Raw genomic sequence first — 20,361 nt, forward strand, 5'->3', positions numbered from 1 at the left:
AACACAACAACAGATTGCTCACTTATGGGCAATGATATATTTCCAAGTCTGTTTTGTCAGGTACCACTAACAGTGCAATGAACTTGAAAACATTCAGGCAGATTATTGAAAACTTTCAGCCAGATGAAATGCTCTGTGAATCTCTCTCTCTCTCTCCCTCCCTCTCTCTCCCTCTCTCTCCCTCTCTCTCTCTCTCTCTCTCTCTCTCTCTCTCTATTTCTCTCTGAAAAACTGGAAAATGTCCAATAATTCAAACTATCAGCAAGGTTGTTAAGTCAACCATCTATTAAATCAAATAGAATATTGCAACAGCAGAGCAGCAAATATCACGTAAGTTTGGTCAGAAGAGCCACAATGATAGAACATTACAACTTGAGTAACAAGTCATGAATGATGATCAAGATTTAAAAACAATTTGCATTTGTATCCTGTTCATTCAGACAGAAAGTGTATGTGTGTGTGTGTGTGTGTGTGTGTGTGTGTGTGTGTGTGTGTGAGAGAGAGAGAGAGAGAGAGAGAGAGATGGGGATTGTCTTTAAAGTTCAATTTGAAAGTAAAATTTATTATCAGAATACATACATGTCATCACATATAACCCTGAGATATTTTTTCCCTGTGGGCATACTTAGTAAATCTACAGAACAGTAACTGTAAACAGGATCAGAGGTAAAACAAGCTGTGCAAATGTAAATATAAATAAGTTGCAATAAATAGTGACAGTACGAAATAACAGGATAAAGAACCCTTAAAGTGAGACAACACACACAAAATGCTGGTGGAACAAGGCAGGCCAAGCAGCATCTATAAGGAGAAGCACTGTTGACGTTTTGGGCCGAGACCCTTCGTCAGGACTTCAATGTGATGTATTGATGATGGAAACAAAATTATGCTGATGTGTAGCTAGGGCTATCATATGAGAATTCAGATATATTAGAGAACATTGAGGAGTTAAACATTATGGGTGTATTTCAGAAACTGTTCTGAAAGATTCTGGAAGAAACACCAAAAGGTTCTGCTAAAATTATTCAAGAATTGTCACAGTTCTCAAGTCATGGAAAGGATACAAACTTAATGGTAAAGATCTTAGAGAAGACCAAGGAGATTTAGTAAATCTGCAACCTATAAAATCTGTAACTAATAATGGATATATAAATTACTCTTTTTCAAAAGGGGAAGCAGTGTAGTTAATAGAAATACATGACGTACACATGTGATACCAAGTGTAGTTAGTGAGTTGAATGTACAAGATACACATAACCTGGCATCTCTCTTGCTCCTTGATAATTCTCATTATTACCCACACCATTCACAATTAAACCAAGGTATATGTGTATGCTCATATTATTTTTTCCTGGTTCTCTGTTCAAATTAGTACATCAAGAGTATTATATCCCAAATGAGGTCTAAGCCTCTGATTTTGCTCTCAGTGACCAACATGAGACACAAGCCATTCATCACATCCGGAGTTAGCAAGAAAACTGTATACATTCCCCAAGCTTCAGCATCTTGCCTCTTGGCAAGATGTTAGTACTGGGCCACAATTTTCAGAATCCAGTTCACTATACGACTGCACTGTTTGCGATGTCTGTCCATAATAATGTGTTCAGTACATGCAGGACCATCCAAGCATTTTTCCTGTTATTGAAAGGAGATACCAAAAACAGAATAGGCTAGTGTTATGATTAAAGCATGAGGCTTACCTGAATACCTCTGATATCCTTTTGACAGTTGACTTGTTGTAAAAATCTTTTAGAACATTATTTTTAATACCTATATCTATCAATCAATCTATATATATTTATATATGATATTCATATAGACATAACCTATATAGACATTGAGGCAATCTGGAAGCAAAACCCTGGTGTCTGCTATGACGCTTGATTTTAATTTATAAGAGGTGATAGCATTTGTTCATCGATTGATTGATAATTGTTTGTCTATTCTCATACTCTCTCATCTCTCCTTTTTTTCCTCATCGGTGCACTTTCTCTGTAGCATTTTTGAACTCTTAACCATTTCTGCATGATTTTATGAATTACTGCCACATGATTCACATAGATGTAACCTTTTTAATGAATACAAAATTAAGAAGTGCATTAAATTTTGTTTGAGCACAATGAAATAAATTATAATATAAATAAAACAAAAAAGTCTCGGACTTGAAATGTTAACTCAATTTCTCTTTCCACATCTGTGGCCTGCACTTGCTGAATATTTCCAGTGTTTTCAGTTTATGTTTTATTTTAAATTTTCAAAACCAGTCACTCCTTAGCTGAAATACTGTGTGAAGATCTGATCTATAAGAATGTTTTGATAGCAGTGGAGATGTAGCGGATTAAGTCCACCATATTGTTGCCTGGGATGGTGCATTTCAGTTATGAGGAGAAACTGAAGAGGCTCGATTTGTTTTCCCTTGTCCAAAGGAGGTCAAAAGGGGCCATGATTGAGATGTATAAAATTCTGTGGGGTATTGAGAGGGTTGACTGTGGAAAAATTTTCTTTCTCTCGTATTAGTGATGGATAAAACTAGAGGGCATCAATTTAGGTTGGGGAGTAATAGATTTATAGGAGATCTGCTAGAGACTGTTTTCATCCTGAGAGCTGGAAGGCACTGAGGCACCATCAATAACTCCCGGAGACAGAAGGCAAACGATAGGCTTTTATTATCTGCAAGAGACCACCACACAACATCCTGGAGACTGAGGGAGGAGCAGTGCCTCCAACCGCCTTTATACCGGGGTCTGTGGGAGGAGCCACGGTCAGTGGGAGGAGCCACAGGAGCAGTCAGCAGAGGGGTGTGTCCAGACAGGTATATGTAGTTCACCACAGGCACTACCCGAGAAAGTGTTGGAAGCACAGAGTCACTGACTGTACTTAAGAAGTGTTTGGATGAGTATTTCAAGTATTTGGACATACAAGTCTATAGACAAAGTGCTGGAAAATGCTTTTAAAACAGATTGATACCCACTTGTAAGTGTTGACCTGATGGGCCAAATGGCCTGTTTCCATGTTGCATGACTGTGACTCTCAAGTTATTTTCATTTCATTTCTCTCAGAGGCTTGAGCAATGCACACAAATGGATGAGTTTGCAATCCTACACCAAATCCATCAGCCTTACAAGGGGCATAGGCTGGTGACACCTGCTCGCCAGTGTCATCTGTCTGTTGGCTGCTGTTGGCATTTCTGTGTCTCTGGGTTTTTAGGGGTTGGAGTTGCTAACACCATGCCCAACCACCGTACTCTTGTGCCCATCCATGGCGGAGTTCCACAACATTTAACCTCTGCCTTAAATCTGAGCTACCTTAGAGAAGTGCATCACAACCACCCTGTCAGTATATAATTACTCTGCCAGTGATCTCTATGGTGAGTCCAGGATCTGAGCAGGAGGGTACTGGCTAAAGTAAAACTCAATATCAGCCTCTGCACAGGTTTATTGGAACAGGGTATGTTGGACATCAACTTCTTGATTTCTGCGATTAATTGCAAATTTGAGGTCACTGGAAGATGCTGTTCAATTTTTAGTTTAATAATAGTGAATGCCAATGGTTATTTTTACTTTAAACTGCGGGTCCTTATATTTTCCACAGACTGGAGAAAGGCCAAGGTCTATAACAGCTGCCAAGCAACCAAGCCCTCCTGAGACCTCAGTGACGTGAAATACCCTCAAGTTTGCATCTACTATTTCTATCCTGCACAATATTGAATTCTTCTTGATAGGACTATTTCGAAAGAAGTCAGAAAGGTTTCCTTTAATCATCGCCATCTATAGCAGTTCCAATAAAAGTGCAACTCATGGAGAAAATCAAAGCATCTGATTGGCTGACCCACTGTTATACCTGGTTTAATCTGGAGTTTCCCTGGAGATTACTTGTACTTTGGCAAAATCTTTCATTTAAAATGTTGCTGATTTGGCCATTTCGATATTATTCAGGATCTTCATATGTCACAAATCACTTATGCATCAGCTAAAAGTGCTACAAGTTGATTTTTTATGATAGAGAATATGAGAGTAAAATACACTTTTAAACCATTCCACAATTTGTCTGTAAAAAGATCATCAGCTATAATCTAACAATTTTCTGATGTTGTCCTAATTACAATTGTGAGAGTGATACTATGATATCTTACTTTCCCAGTGTTTTAACACTGAAAATCTCCTTGAAGGGCTAAGGTTCTCCTCCATTCTACAACTGACACCTTTTCTTAATAAAAACAGGTACTCCTTGCATTAACTGCACTGAAACCCAAATGACGGTCATGTTTTGCCCGTCACAACATCTATTTAATGGAGCTAACAAAAGCAACACACACACAACATGCTGGAGGAACTCAGCAGGCTATGGAAAGTAGAAAACAGTCGACGTTTCACACCGAGACGCTTCATCAAGCATAGCATTTTGTTCATGTTCTGCTGAGTTCTCCGGGGGGGTGGGGGTGTGTGTGTGTGTTGTTTACTTTTTTCCATAAATACCGCCTGGCCTGCTGAGATCCTCCAGTATTTTGTTTGTATTGCTTTGGATTTCCAACACTTGCAGATTTTCTTGTGATAGAGATAACAAAAACATGTTTTCCTCCAAAGATATTTTGTCAGAGCTGATATAGCCAATTCTCTGATCATTCTCTAACTGGATACTTCATATTGTCTTACTTATGAAAAAAACCTGGACCCATCATGTGTACTTATTTCTTTGGCTGGTCAATGCAAGTCCAGGCAAGAGTTGATTATGATTGATGATTTACTGATCAGTACTTTCTGTAATTATTGCATTGCTGTAGTGGAGAGCAATACATTATTAGCATGATGCATGACCATTTATTGCAATGAAAAAATAGCCCTATTAATAAAGGCTGGTTTTACACAGGTCAGAGGAGAATACCAATATGAAGACGGCAAAAAAATTAAGTTTTAAGTCAACACTTCATCAGTCATGTGAAATAAGTTCAATCTGTTTAACTAATCAAGAGGAGGGTGACACAGGATCATGAAAGAGATATTGTATTATCATAGCAGGTTAGAACGACTGCTACATTTCAGCAGACCCACTAGACAGCAGCAAAGCCCGTAACTCATTTCTCTTAACATAAATATTTTTTTCCTTTGTTTGCTTCAACGCAAAACTAAAATCAATATCAGCAGTTCACAAAACAATTAGCTTGATGTCAGTCAAACAAAGTGTGCCAATTGATGCAGGGGGTCATGGGGTAATTTCAGCTGGCAAAACTTTGACTGGAGGGGAGTGTGCAATAAGAGATCAGTGAGTGACAGTGAAGAGAAGGGGGAAGAGAAAAAAAACAGGAGGTATCAAGAAGAAAAGAGAAAAACAGACAGACAGAAGGCACAAAAGAGGAACATAAGGATTAAGAGAAAAATCAATACAGATGAAGAAATGGGTGCTGTTACCACAGTAACAAACTTGAGGCATCATCACTAGAAGGAAGAATTATGAGTTCTGTGTACATTGTTTTATCTCCTACAAATCCCCTGATGAATGTTACTGACAGTTTTTTATCTCACTAACTTCCAGAGGCGGATTCACAGCGTGATCTGCAGGGAATCAGATAGTGCACTGTGGTGTAAACGGCTTCTGTGTGTTTGACAATGTCCTAGATTGTCAAATTGATTAATCTGTGTCAAAGCTGATTGTAAATGGATATATTTACCAGGTTTCAACAGCCACTCAGACCCTTATAAAAATATTCTCTCCCTGACCTATAATAGTAATGACCTATCAATTTGACCTTTAATCCACAATCGTTGTATAATTCAAAACCTAATTTTTGCCACAGTGCTCTAGTACATTTCTGTCTGAATTGTACCTTTTAATATTAAGGTCAATTACATAAAATGTGTGTGGAATGGGGAGTGGGATCGGTTTGTGAGACCTAATTGGAATACCGAGGAAGCACCAGTGATTCTGAAAAAGCTTCTCAAGTCACACACAGCATGTTGAAACTGTACGCTCTGCCAAATTCTATAAACAACTATAAAAGATAAATCTTTGCGTTGGGTTCAAAATAATGAGACATTGGTGCACTGATTACAAATTACTCAATTCCACCTCTGGAGATTTTGCATTTTGTCTTGGGGTGAAACAACTCTCCCCTAGAAGATCCCACCCTCCACCTAATCCACCTCCTCTGTTAAACTCCAGAACTAATTTTGATATTAACCATTTCATTTAATAACTAGAAAATAATTATAACACCTTCGAATTGCTGATACTGGAGAGGGGAGCCTGTGTGGCGTGCCACTGTGCCTAGAGGATATCACTGAGGTTTTCTGCGTTTTTGGATCTGGATTTCAGAATCAGGTTTATTATCACCAGCGTGTGACGTGATATTTGTTAACTTAGCAGCAGCATTTGGTCTCTGGATTTTCTTTTTCAGTTTTACAGTTTTTTTATATTCTGTGTTTTTGCCCGTTCTCAGTTTTTTTTTCAGGGGAGGGAGATTCTGGGGTCAATGTTCATGTGGTGTTTTGAGCATGGGGAGGGTTGTCAAAGGGGTAGTGTTTTGGTTGAGTTTTTTCTCGTTAGATTCTTTGTGTGGGGAGGGGGATATTTGGAGATTGATATTCTTTTTGCATTTTCTGATGGGAAGGAGGTTTGGGGGTTGATCTTCTTGTGCTTTTGTTTGTTTCTTGGGCAGGGAGAGGGGTATTTGTGGGGGGCAATGTTCTTGCTGCATTTCATGCAAGGGAGGGGGGGAGCTTGGAGTTTGATGATTGTGTGCCATTCTTTTTTTTCTTGATCTTGTGGCTATCTGAAGAAGAAGAAGAAACTCAAGAGTTGCATTTGATAATAAACAAACCTTTAAACCCTTGAAATTAAAACATTTGTGGCTAGAAGTTCTTTCAAATCTCTCAGGTATTGGTGTATACAAAACAAATGCACAGCTGAATCTTATCCACGAAACAATTGATAAAGTGTTGCCAAAAATGATAAAATTGGATTCAGGTGTTTTTGAAATAATGTAGTAGTGGTTTGCACATAGAATTGTGCTTTAAGATGGGATCTGTGTTCTTTCTATAGGGAGCTACTTATAAAGCAACCAGCTACCACACTTTTGCCACATACTGATTGTTAGGAAGGGCATCAGACCAAAGGTGGAGGGGGATGTCCTTTTGTAAAGCTGAAACATAAAGGTTGCTATACAGGGGGAAGAAGAATGTGATGTTCTCCTGTAGCACACCCAAATTCACACCCGGTATAGGGAACTTGTCTGGCACAGTGGGATGATCGGCAAGGAATTTTTTGCAAGGGAACAGTCTCACCTGGGAATGATCCTCTGTGAAGCCTGACCCAGATAAAATTATTTCTATGCCACATTTGCAGCTGAAAATTGGTACGGATAGATCCGGTTTCCATTGTGTAGAAAAATCAAAGGGCTTTTCCACATTGACTTTCACTTCTTTTCACAGCTTCAATATTTGCACAGTGAAGAGGCAACAGGGGTGCTTGTCAAGGGAATATATGAACCCTTACTCGCCAAAGTTAATTTGCCACAAAGTAGACCATGACAAGTTAGAAAAATGATTTAAACAACAGAGGAAAAGCTATTAAATAATCTTGTTTCAATAACAAATGGATTTGTAGTGCCTGGTCAACCCATTACCTTCAGACTACTATGCCTGTTTATCCTTGTAACTCTTGAACAGGAGAATTAGGAAAGGGGTGGCCAGAAGAATCTGGGAACTAGTAGTGTGGTGGGATTTCAGGTGCAATCTACAACCTTTGTTAAAAACACACAAAAACCTCATGATCATATGTGCACTTCAACCCAGAATTGCCAAGGTGTAAGTTTTCTCTGAGAACCTGCAATATTCTGTGTAAAATACATAAAGCTGTCATAGTCCTATCTCAGCTGAGTCCAAGCCAACAAAGCAAACTAGCATATCACTAGTGATGCCACACTGTTTAAACTGTTAGTGTAGAATTTGAGTTCAAATCCCACCAAGCAGCTGTAGAAGTTAAGTTCAGTTAATAATAGACAATAGACAATAGGTGTAGAAGTAGACCATTCGGCCTTTCGAGCCTGCACCACCATTTTGAGATCATGGCTGATCAATTACTATCAATACCTGTAATTTGGAACAACAGAAGCAAGGCTAAATACTGATGACAGAAAATATGATATTATTTTAAAATCCATCTGGATCACTTCAGTGAGGTTTCTGTCAGCAGCTGCTTGAAATGCTTGGACTTCCCACTTGAGTTCTGTGTCCAGCAATAGGAAGCAAGCTCGAACTGAGTATCAGGCCACATGCTATGGAAAATAATTCCCATGCTACTGGTAGGTGTGGACTCACCAAATACCCAGCAGGTCTGATCTGATTGGCTGTGAACATTGAAGAAAACAATCCATCACAGGAAAAGCCGTTCAGCACATCTACAAGGAGTGCTGCCACAAGAAAGCAACATCCATCATCAAGGACACCCACCATCCAGGCCTGCTCTCTTCTCACTGCTCTCTTTGGGAAGGAGGTGCAGAAGAATTAAGCTCCACACCATCAAGGTCAGGTACAGTTCAACCATCAACCACTTGGCTTCTGAACCAGCATGGATAACTTCACTCACCTCAACACTGAACAGATTCTACATCCTATGGACTCACTTCCAAGAACATGACAACTCATGCTCCCAGTATTATTTATTTATGTACCTACTATTATTATGAGTGTTGGGTGGAGATACATCTCTGCCAAAGGATGTGTAAGGGGCTCTTTCACTCTGCTAGCCAGCAGGTCACCCCCTTGGGCAAGGTGTAGCACCTGCTTAGCCCCTCACCCCTCGATTAGGGTCATGTGAAGCCATAGGAGCAGATAGTGGATGGTCATGTGAGCAGCTGGTGTATATCACAAGTCCTGGTTATGCGACCACTTAAATCAGGCAGACAATCTCTGAAGAATATTGATAATCTCTGCAGTCACCTATCTTGCAAAGGCATGGCCCTAAAAAGGGCAATGGCAAACCACTTCTGTCGTAAAATTTGCCAAGGACAATCATGGTCATGGGACCCTGATCGCCAATCTCATATGACACTCTATATAAGGATGATAATGATTATGCATTTTTGTTTATATTTGCACAGTTTGTCTTCTTTTGCACATTGGTTGTTGTCAGTCTTTCTGTATAGTTTTACATTATTTACTTACTGCCCATTTCACAGCAATGAAAGTCCTCCATCTCTGTCTGTAGAGAAGAATTCTTCATTGCTGTTTCCATAGCAATTGTATTTTGACTAGTCAGTGTTGTTAGCTCTCCGCTGAATCCCTGAACTTGGAGGACCGGTGGACGACTGTTAGTCTGACCTCTGCCCTTTGACATGTTTGGCATGGGTGACCCTGCCAACAGTCAAAGCCCTACCAAGGCCCTGACTTCAGCCAACATAGCTCTCTGGGACATTGAGGCACGCAAGCTTCCAAACCCTACGACAAGACTGCAGTCCTTTTGGAGACAGTTTATCATGATATTTCTTTGTTCTACTGTGAATGCTTACAAGAAAATGAATCTCAGGGTGGAGATATATGCCTTGATGATAAATTTATTTTGAACTTTGAGGTAGCTTCCATTGCCCTGAGTTTTCAGAATGGCAGATACGGGGTGCAAGACATTTTAATATTATCTCCTCATGGATCCCTGCATGGTGTGTTTGTTACTTTGCTATGAGTGCTCAGCAAGCTCTTAAGTTCCACCCTTCTAGAAGAAATGTGTGATCTGTGACCTGTGACATCTTGATTAGCTATATTAACGTGAAGTACACAGAAAAGTACTCAATCAGTTTCACTGATAGAAGTAGTCATCAGTGCAACATACTGTACCTCTACTTACATATCCTTTACATCTAATTTGCACATAAAAATTATACCCAACAGTTCCAATTCCTATTGTTGCTTCAGCAAATCAAACATGTTGGCAGCTGATTAATACATACACCCACACTAATAAAATAAAATTACCTTGTTTTACTGTACTGTTTACGTCTCTGGCAAAAAAGAATCTTTGTGGTTGCCCTCCTCTCTTCCAGCTAATTGGTGTGCTGTTTAGAGTGTGTTTAAAGTGATTTAAAGTGTAGTTGAATAGCAATAATGGACCACATGTGTACTGTTGTTTGGAATTACAGATGGGCTGGTTGATTGAAGGCAGGGAATTATTCTGTTTGTCCTTAGCCTGGTATCATAGGACATGCAGGCCTTTCATAGGTTAAGCCTTTAAAATAGTTTCTCACTTTGAATAATAATTAGCTGTAACCTTCTGTACCAACATCAAGAGAAAATCAGTTTATAAGCTTAAAAAGACGATAATCATTTTTTCGTGTCTTCAGGACATAGAAGGGAGACATTCAACTCATCAGGTCTATGGAAGCACAAAAAACTGCACTAATTTTTCCCATTATAATTCTCTTTGCGCTCCCAATTCTATCAGATTGCAGTATCCTGCTGCACAAGGCGTAATCTTTTTGGGATGTTGGGATATGGGAAAAAACCATAGCATCTGACTGAATGCCATGCAGCCACAGGGAGAAAGTCATACTCTATACAGAAAACAGGTCAGGTCAGGTGTGAGCCTGGGTTGCTAAGGTCATGTGGTAACACCTCCACTAGCTCCTCCACTTTGTCATCCTATGCAGTCTTGAGTTTACCATTTTGAGGAAAGAGATCATAAACTTGTGAAGCCTCAAGTCATTTATTTATTGACATACAGTGTGGAATGGGTCCTACCGGCTCAGTGGTCCCCCGATTTAATCCTAGCCTAATCACGTGACAATTTACAATGACCAATTAACCTACCAAACAATACATTTTTGGTCTGTGGGAGAAAACAGGAACATCAGGAGGAAACCCATGCAGTCACGGGGAGAATGGGCAGCAACTAGAATTGAACTTGAGTCACCTGTAGTGTGAAGTTTTGTGCTAACCACTACACTACCATGCTGCCCCAAAGGAAAGAGACAGCCAATGTTTGGGGCTGAGATTTTTCATCAGGACACTATACTGTGTAATTGGTATATGCAATCAAGAATGAATGTCATTCCTGTTCCTGCAGTACTCACTTTGTATTTATTCAGCAGCCTCAATAACAAAAAAAATCTCGGTTGAAGGTTAATCTCCTTCCCTACTTATTCAAAGGTTAAAAAAATGTTGTACCTTGAGCCAGAGCTGACACCTCTGTGCACTACTGGTGATCTGCAGCATTAGCATTTAAAAGGATGCTGTCGACTGTCAGTACTGTATTCATTTCCATAGATGCTGCCTGACCTGTTGCGTTACTCCAGCATTTTGTGTGTGTTGCCATCTTGCAGGTTGAGGAAGTTTCTGTAGCAAGTATGAAGCCTTCAAATATTCTGGAATGGTGCAAGTGCACTGAACATAGGCAGTCACACTCATGTGGGGAAATGGAGTCAAGAAAATATAAATTAATTGCAATATTTCATTACTCGGAATCCAGTCTGCCAAACTCTATTTTGCATGTATTTCTTTTGCTAAAAAAGGCACAAATGGAAGTTGTATAATCAACTGAACAGAATTGTATTAAATGACATTTAAATGGTTCATAAAGAATAAGGATTGGCATCACACATGCTTTAATTTAGGCTGATTAAGCAATAATCACAGAGTGGCCAAGTAACACTTCAAATCTCTGAAACTATTGCTGTGTAACCCTATGTAACCTCAACTTACTTTAACTAAGTGAGATTATTTATTTATCAGCATTTGTCGCACAGAACAATATAATGCCTTCAGGTGTCATTTGGTTGTTGTTTTGTTAGAGTATTACCATTAGTTTAATCACACCAGAGAAAAGGATCATTTCCAACAGCCAGGAATGAAAATTAAATCACCTCTGATTCCTTCTGCCAATCTGTACAAATTATTCAGGTAATTAAGTGAAATGCCAAATTATTTGGTACACTAAAAGCACAGAAAGTGCAGAATATTAAGCTCCTTGCAAAGTTATGCTGTTTTAGTGACCAAATAATTCAAAGTGATGATTTAAGCAAATAATAGATAAAAGGAAGCAAAGCATCCAGCATTAAATGCACTTGGCTTGGTAATGTAGTGTGGGTGGAGTACATTCAAGGATATGTTTATCAAGCACTGCATAGTTATCTTTCAAAAACAGAACAAGAGCATAACTCACTGTTGCAAGGCCAAAGTAAAATAACAAAAAAAAGCTCCAAGATCAATCAATAGGGAGAAGGCACATGGAACAGTTGAAGGGCAGGAGTGATTATTCAAACAAGTTCATGACTACACGGACACAGTTCATGGAAGTATTATGGGGTGCTCGCAGGTAGGCAATAATTAAGCCAAATTTATCACCAGCAGTTTATTTTGCTGCTAAGTACTGGCCATTTTATGGGATCCCAGGTGTCAACCATGCTTATGCATGGGAGTCAGGCAAACTAGGCTGGGCAAAAGGAGGAAGTTCTATTTCCTGAAGGGTATTGATGCACAAATGAAACTGGGAAGAAGGACATGGCAGCAGAGGTTACATACTGTGGCAAAAGCAAAATAAAACATACAAAATCATCACGGTCATTAGCGATGTGGGGCTGAACACAAAGGTTGTGAGTTGGTGATGATCAATGACAATTAATTGAATGAATTTGTTTTTTTTGGTTGCAATTGTATTCTTTCTAGTACATTTTGTGTTTTATTTATGTTTGATTTCTGATTTTTTTTCCTTGTGAATGCTGCTTATGTGATGTGCCTGTAATGTGGCTGCAAGTAATTTGTTCATTGTGTACAAGATAGTAAACTTTGAGGTTTGTTCTGAGAACATCAAAGGTCTAATAATTTAGCTTAGGTTGAGCTAACACCAGCTGCAGGGACCATAATAGAAAACCACTGCATGTTTCTATCACTTTGGGTGCTACTGTAGAATAACAGTTAGCTCAAAGTTCAATCCCAGTGTCCTCTGAATCTGTATGTCCTCCCCGTCGAATTTGTTGGTTTTCTCTGGGTGCTCTAATTTAAAGGTTTAAAGGTGTACCAGTTAGTAGGGTATTTGGTTATGTAAATTGCCCCATGATTAGAGTAGGGTTAAATCGGGGTTGCTGGGCACCACAGCTCAAAGGGCTGGAGATCTTATTCTGTGCTGTGTCTCTAAATAAAGAAACAAATATAAATAAGTATATTCCAGCTTCCTGTCAGTTCGAAAATCTCCCACGTTTTGCCATTCAGTTCATTCTTGTTTCCTTTAAATCAAACATATTCCTTTAACAGCTCCTGTGATGTTTGACGTTGATCAGATGCTGCAGGAGAAGGGAAGAGAATCACACCAATTTAAAGAAATTTTGAAGAATCACAAATAACTGTTTATAGTACATAATTCTAAACAATCAAAAGCTACTGGATAAGTTGGCAACATGGAAACATAGAAAACCTACAGCACAATACAGGCCCTTTGACCCACAAGGTTGTGCCAAACATGTCCCTACCTTAGAAATTACTAGGCTTACCTATAGCCCTTTATTTTTCTAAGCTCCATGTACCTATCCAAAAGTCTCTTAAAAGACCCTATCATATCTGCCTCCACCACTGTTGCTGGCAGCCCATTCCATGCACTCACCACTCTCTGAGTAAAAAACTTATCCCTGGCATCTCCTCTGTACCTACTCCCCAGCACCTTAAACCTGTGTCCCCTTGCGGCAACCAGTTCAGCCCTGGGAAATAGCCTCTGACTATCCACACGATCAATGCCTCTCATCATCTTATACACCTCTATCAGGTCACCTCTCATCCTCCTTCGGTCCAAGGAGAAAAGGCCAAGTTCACTCAACCTATTCTCATAAGGCATGCTCCCCAATCCAGGCAACATCCTTGTAAATCACCTTTGCACCCTTTCTATGGTTTCCACATCCTTCCTGTAGTGAGGCGATCAGAACTGAGCACAGTACTCCAAGTAGGGTCTGACCAGGGACCTATATAGCTAAAGCTGGTGAGGAAGAAGCTGGAAATAATGGTTAAGGCTCAAAGGAAAAAGAAACCCACTTAAAAGACTGGAGGTAGCATTCATTGGGAAAGGAGTTAAAGTGGGAGAACTCACTGACCACCTGTCAAATTGAAAGCAAGAACCTTTTTACAATCCCTTTCTTCCAATTCCTGCTTAGCTAAGTTGAGAGAAAAGCCAGTGTCTACATAGGAAAAATAGGATGTGAGGAGAAAGTCTAGAGATCAGGAAGAAAGAACAGTGCTCATGATATGGGGATGCCGATATCTCTAAATAAAAGGGAAATAAGGAAGAGGAAATTGGGAAGACGTATAGGTGGTAATCAATAACTGGAGGGCAAAAGGGAGGGACATTAAAGAGGAACAAGGCTGGAGAAACATAGACCGCATGGAAGAGCCACCCACAATGTCAGCAAAACAAAATAGCCACTGGTGATTGAATGGGGTCTGCAGGGTTTGTGAGGTAAGGCAGCAGAGAAAGAGAGAGTGAGGTGGTAATCAGTAATATGGAGACAGAAAGCTGGGTAGGAAGCTGAGGGATATCATGCTCGCTCCTTCTCTCTTCCACAAAAAGTGCAGTAAAATGCAAATCCTAGCCAAATGTGCCTGATACCTTTTTACTTAAGGACTCCTGCTTGGGTTTTACTTTTAACTTAGTTTTCCGCCAAAATTGGCTTTGCCTTTGCTACCTCACCTCACATTGTTTCATGGCCAAAGCTGTGCTTGCACTCTGAACCTGCATGAGATATAATTCAATAGGAGTTTCAAAACTCTGCAGCCCTCATTTACCTTGAAGGAGCCATCTGGGCATTCCTGCAAGGCAGAGCATGGAATAAAAGGATAAGAAGATTGTAGGTCTGGTGTCATTCTGCTCTTGGGTTCTGACAACTACTTGGCTCATAGATAGAGCCACCCAAACACCATCCGCAGGATCTTATTACATAAAGTTTGTTGGAAGCTGTACAAAGGGCTTAAAATCCCTTATTTATCCAAAGAGCAATGTACTGCCTTATCTCTATTTGTGGTGAAGGCCAAATCAGCTGGAAGTATTGTAAGAAACTCTGTAGGAAGCTAAAGGTCTTTCAATACTAAGCACAAAATAATTCCCCAATGAATGCTAATGGAATTATAAGGCAGAAGTTCACATTAACACTGCAATACCCACTTCATGTGACCAGGTACTATCAATAATGCAGTGCTTAGATAAAATAGCAAGAACTTTCTTCTGTTTGTGAGTGGATGTAGGTGAGGAGTGACGTGGTATAAGCCCTTTCCGAACAGTTGGGACAAGCTGGGCTGTATATCGTTTTCTGCCATGTGCTGGATGAAGGGATTCATATGGATGCGTACCCAGTTGTTAGCATTGGCATGCAGGCCCAATGGCCTCATCTCACACTGCATAAATCTATGACTCTATCAATGAATTTGAGTTAGTGGAAGATTTAAGCTGTCAATCAAGCTTGATGCCTACACTGTTTTAAATAATTAGAATTGAGTTTACACACTTAATTTATACATGACCTTCATTCAATGCAATTATTTTCTGTAAAAATTGCTTTCATCTTACTGGGAGAAATTGTGGTTTATTTCCTCTGCTCTTTGGATAGACCACTTTGCTGCTGAACAATAACTTGTTTGCAGGGAGTCACGCACTCCTGCTGTGATTCTTTGCCAGCCTAGCATTAGCAATGAGCATACTGTTTATGAAAGAAACGACAAGCAACCATCTACTCAGCACCAAATTTAACTAGCAAATGCATGCTTAATTGTTTAAGTAATTTACAAATAGGTGAGGGATTGGCACTGATTTAAACAGTTTCTTTTTAAGTAAATTCATTCACCTCTATTAATCAAACTGTGCTTTATTATTCTTAAATACCAAAGATATTTTAAAATTATATTTCAAAGAAATTATGTTTTGAAACTCAGAACAATACGTTCATTGCACTAACATGTCACCAGTGTTGATATTTCTCAGTAGCAGTGCATTACTGGAAGTTTTGTCCTTCGAGGCCTGTTTAGGTCCACATAAGATGTTCCATAGTTTTATTCAAACAAGTGTTATCCCAGTATATATTCTGGAACTTTGACTAACGTTCTTCCCTGAATAACCATGATTATGTTGTTCTACTTTCTACACAATTCAGTGTAATCATAACCCGGAGGACCACAGCCTGGTCATGGTTAGGAGGTTTGAGTGCCTTAATGACCCAGAGAGCTACATTGGCTGGAGACAGAGCTTAAGTTTTGGCTCTTGGTAGGGTCTCCCATGCCAAACAGTTCATAGGGTAGAGGCCATACTAAGCATGGTCCACCTGTCCTCCAGGTTTGTGAGTTCAGCTCAGGGCTAATGACCCTGATGACTGGTCAAACAAAACTGCTATGGAAACAGCATTGAAGAATCTTTCTACATTCATGTGTGATGGTATTCCTGAGTCTACGCTTGGGACTTGTGTGGCTGATATTAGTGAAAACTGAGGGGAAGCTACTGAAGTGATGAAGGAAGCCCAAAACACTGTCAAGGAAATGGAGGACCTTCATTGTTGACTTAAACACCAGCAGGCGTAATGGGTAGTAAGTAAGTCAATTGGTGAGTATATTTGTGCAAGATCGGATTCATGTTGCTAGAGAAGTGAGGCAGCAAAACCACCTGAAGCCACTATGACCTCCATGTTCCTCAGGTGCAGCAGCCTGATAGGGGGATGACAATGAAGACACTTACTGCAAAAACAGAACCCTAGTTGAGGAGCTCTTCAAAGTATTTGGAGACACAATAGACTACAGATGCTGAAATGATCTGATGCAGTTTTTGACACAAAGCACCAACAATTCCTTTCCTCCCATAGATACTGTATGACCTGTTGAATTCATCCAAAAGGTTGTTTGCTTTTTCAAAGTGTTTCTTCCAGCAGTCATTAACTTTCCTTTGTAAGTCCACCTCTATTCTTGACTCTCAGTAGGTGGGACAATGGATGCGTGAACCAGAAGTGGTCTTGGTTGTACTGAACAATCTAGTCACATGTTATCAACGAGATATTGAAGCTCCTGCACCCATTCCACTTGCCATCTGACAACTCCCAACAATCAGGAGCACAGAGTGTCCACATTGACCAGACTGTTCCAAGCACACTATATTTAGCATCTGTGAGGAGACTCTTGGCTTTGCTACCAGAATACGCCAGGGCAGGTTTGATGAGAATGCTGGAAGTTACGGAGCGCATTAACCGCATCACAAAGCACTCTTCGATAGGAAGTTCCATTGTGCCTAAGGTAGTAGAGAAAGCTCCACAAATACTGAAGTCTGAGGTCCAAAGGAAAACCAGTGACCTAAAGAACAGGTAGCATTGACTATTGAAGAATACAAATATGCATATCAGGACTCCTCACAAACTCCCTGCACTTCAAAATGAGACCTTCATGTTCCGTTATTTTGCTTTCCATTGAAGTAGAATGTCTTTGAGCATAAAATAAAACATTGTACTGGGTGACATAGACACAACAGATAAAGGAGTTGGAAGAACTCAGCAGATCAGGCAGCGACTGTGGAGGGAAATGGACAGTTGAGACCTTTCATTTGGGCTGGATAGTAAGAGGGGAGATAGACAGTCTAACAAAGTAGGGAGAAGGTGTGGTGCAGGAACTGGAATGTAATGGTTGGATCAAGTGAGGGAATGATGGGCAAGTAAGAGAGCGCAGAAAGTGAAAATGATTTAAAAAGTGGGGATGTGGTACACTGACGCAACAAAGGGCAAAAGAAGATGGAACGTGATAGAAAAGGACACTGGAACTTTGAATAAAGGGAAGAAGGTGGGGGGAGAGAATGAGTTGGAAGAATGTGTTGGTGATGGTCAGATAAAAAGGGTAGAATACGGGAAAGATGGTGTGATAGGAGCCATTTGGATCAGTAGGCAAAAATAGGGAGGATCAGAGCGGAACATTAACCAAAATGAAAGAATTTAATGTTTATGAAGTCACTCTGGTGCTCTTCTTCAAGTCTGCATCTCGCCTTGTCTCAGCTGTGGACAGACACATCAGTGTTAAAATGGAAAGTGGAATTAAAATGATTGAAAAGAAGAAGATCTGGCTGGTATGGCAGTCGCAGAGAAGGTACCTGATGAAGTGGTCCCCCAGTCTGTGTTGGGTCTTACTTATGCACTGGGGGCTGCACTAACAGCATCTAATGAAATAAATAACACCGAGGGATTAATATGTGAACACCTGCCTAGCCTGGAAGGGTGGTTTAGGACCATGAATGGCAATGAGAGAGGAACTGCAGGGAGAGGTATAACATGCAGCACGGTGGCAGGGATAAATGCTTGCAGGGGGAGCCAAGGGAGGAATGTGCAGACAAGAGTGTCAAGGAGAGAGTGATCAATTTGGAAAGTGGTGAGGGAAGCAGAGAGGAAGAAGTGCCTGGTGGTGGGATCCTTTTGGAGATAGCATTAGGTAATTCAATTTCTTGGCAAATAATTTTAAAAATATTTTTACACCTGACAAGCCAGCTAATGTTGTGCACAAGCACTAACAAGTTTTATTGTCTATTCACTAAAATATTATGGTAAGTCATTATTGAACAGGCTTCCTTCCTGCATTGAAAGAAAAAGATACAGTCAATTGTTAATTTTTCAGTATCAAAAGTGGATGAGTGGGAAGGGCGATCAATTATTGTACTTTCAAAGCAAGGTCAATTGTACAACGGCAGGAATTGCAATGACCAGCAATGTAAGGATCATAGAGTCCTTGGCTGAGATCCATGAAACATCAGGGTCCAAATTCTGTGCAATTCAGTTCATGGTGTAGGTAATGGTAGCTGACACAGAGGTTGCACTGTGACACATGATTAAGCAACATGGAGGGGAGGTGACAGAACTGGAAATTGCTGAGTGAGTTTGTTTCAGAAACAAGGTCAGCTCTCCCGGGGTTAACAACTGTGGCCTTCTGGAGATAAGTACAAGCTTGTGCCTGATCCTAGGGACTGCAGAAACACAGTTTTGTAATCCATATAATTTCATCTGAAACATGAGTTTCAAGATTTCCTTCCCTAGCCTCAACATCTGCAACCATAAAGCTCCCGCTGTTTAAAAAAATCACAAGCAATTGTATTGCAATAAATAGTAATCATACTATAAAGCCCCTCCTATTCAATGGATCACAAAAAACATCTGCTGTTGTAGTCTGTCAAGAAATGCATTCCCTGTTGGAAGTGTTAATCCTCCTCCATTATAGGCATCTTCCTTTATTTATTAGTCGATAATAGGCCTTTATCATGATAAAAATCTGAATTTACTTTTCCTCTCAATCTACACTAATCCCACTTACCTGCAATAGGTCAGTAACCTTATATGGCTGGAATTTTCAATCAAAGGTCCGCAGACCCTTCGGTTAATGGTAGAGGTCCAACGGATAAAATGGTTGGGAACCTGTGTTCTATGCCTTACCTATTCAATCACCTGTCTCTTAATCATATGAGAGTCATAGAGTCGTACAGCATGGAACCATATCCTTTGAACTAATTGGTCCATGCTGACCTCTATATTCATCCCATCTAGTCCCATTTGCTAGAGTTTGGTCCAAAACCTTCTAAACATTCTCCATCCATGTACCAGACTAAGTGCTGCAAGTACCCACCTCTTAAATATATATGAGACTGATAGTCGTGTAGTGTGGAAACAGGACCTTTGGCCCAACTGGTCAATGCCAGCCAAGATCTCCATTCAGTCCAGTCCCATTGTCCGTCACGATTTAGTGCAACTCTATAAAATGACCCTGTTGAGTGGTCCCAGACCTGAAGCATTAGCTGTGTCTCCTTCCACAGATGCTGTCTGACCTACTGAGTTTTTCTCAACATTTTCTGCTTTCATTTCAGGTTTCTAGCATCTGCAGTATTTTTGATGAGGATTTAACTTTAAGAACATCCAATTTCCAAGTCATAGATGCAGGGCAGAAACAACTTCTTTGCACTAATTAATAATCACCCATTTTATACTAATTCTACCCCAACTCATTTTGTTCTCTTTGCATTTCCAGTAGCTCCCCGACTCCAGTACCCACCCATACAGTAGGGACAATTACTAGTGATCAAATGACTTACCAACCTGGTCATCTTTGGACGGAGGGACAAAACAGGACCAACAGAGGAAACTCACACGTCATGTGTGTGAGTTAATGCAAAATCCTCAAAAGTGGTGCTAGAGTTCAGGATTTGACCCTGGTCACTGGAGAGATGAGGCAGTAGCTCTATTGGCTGTGCCACTGCACTGCACCTAATTGAGTCAAGTCAAGTTGAATTTACTGTCATTGAATTATATACATGTATACTGTCAATCGAGACAATGTTTCTCTGGACCACGGTGCAAAGCACAGTAGTATATATAACACACAATAACTTCAGAAAGTAAGAATT

The sequence above is a fragment of the Hemitrygon akajei genome, chromosome 30 (genome assembly GCF_048418815.1).
Source record: "Hemitrygon akajei chromosome 30, sHemAka1.3, whole genome shotgun sequence".
Classification (NCBI taxonomy): Eukaryota; Metazoa; Chordata; class Chondrichthyes; order Myliobatiformes; family Dasyatidae; genus Hemitrygon; species Hemitrygon akajei.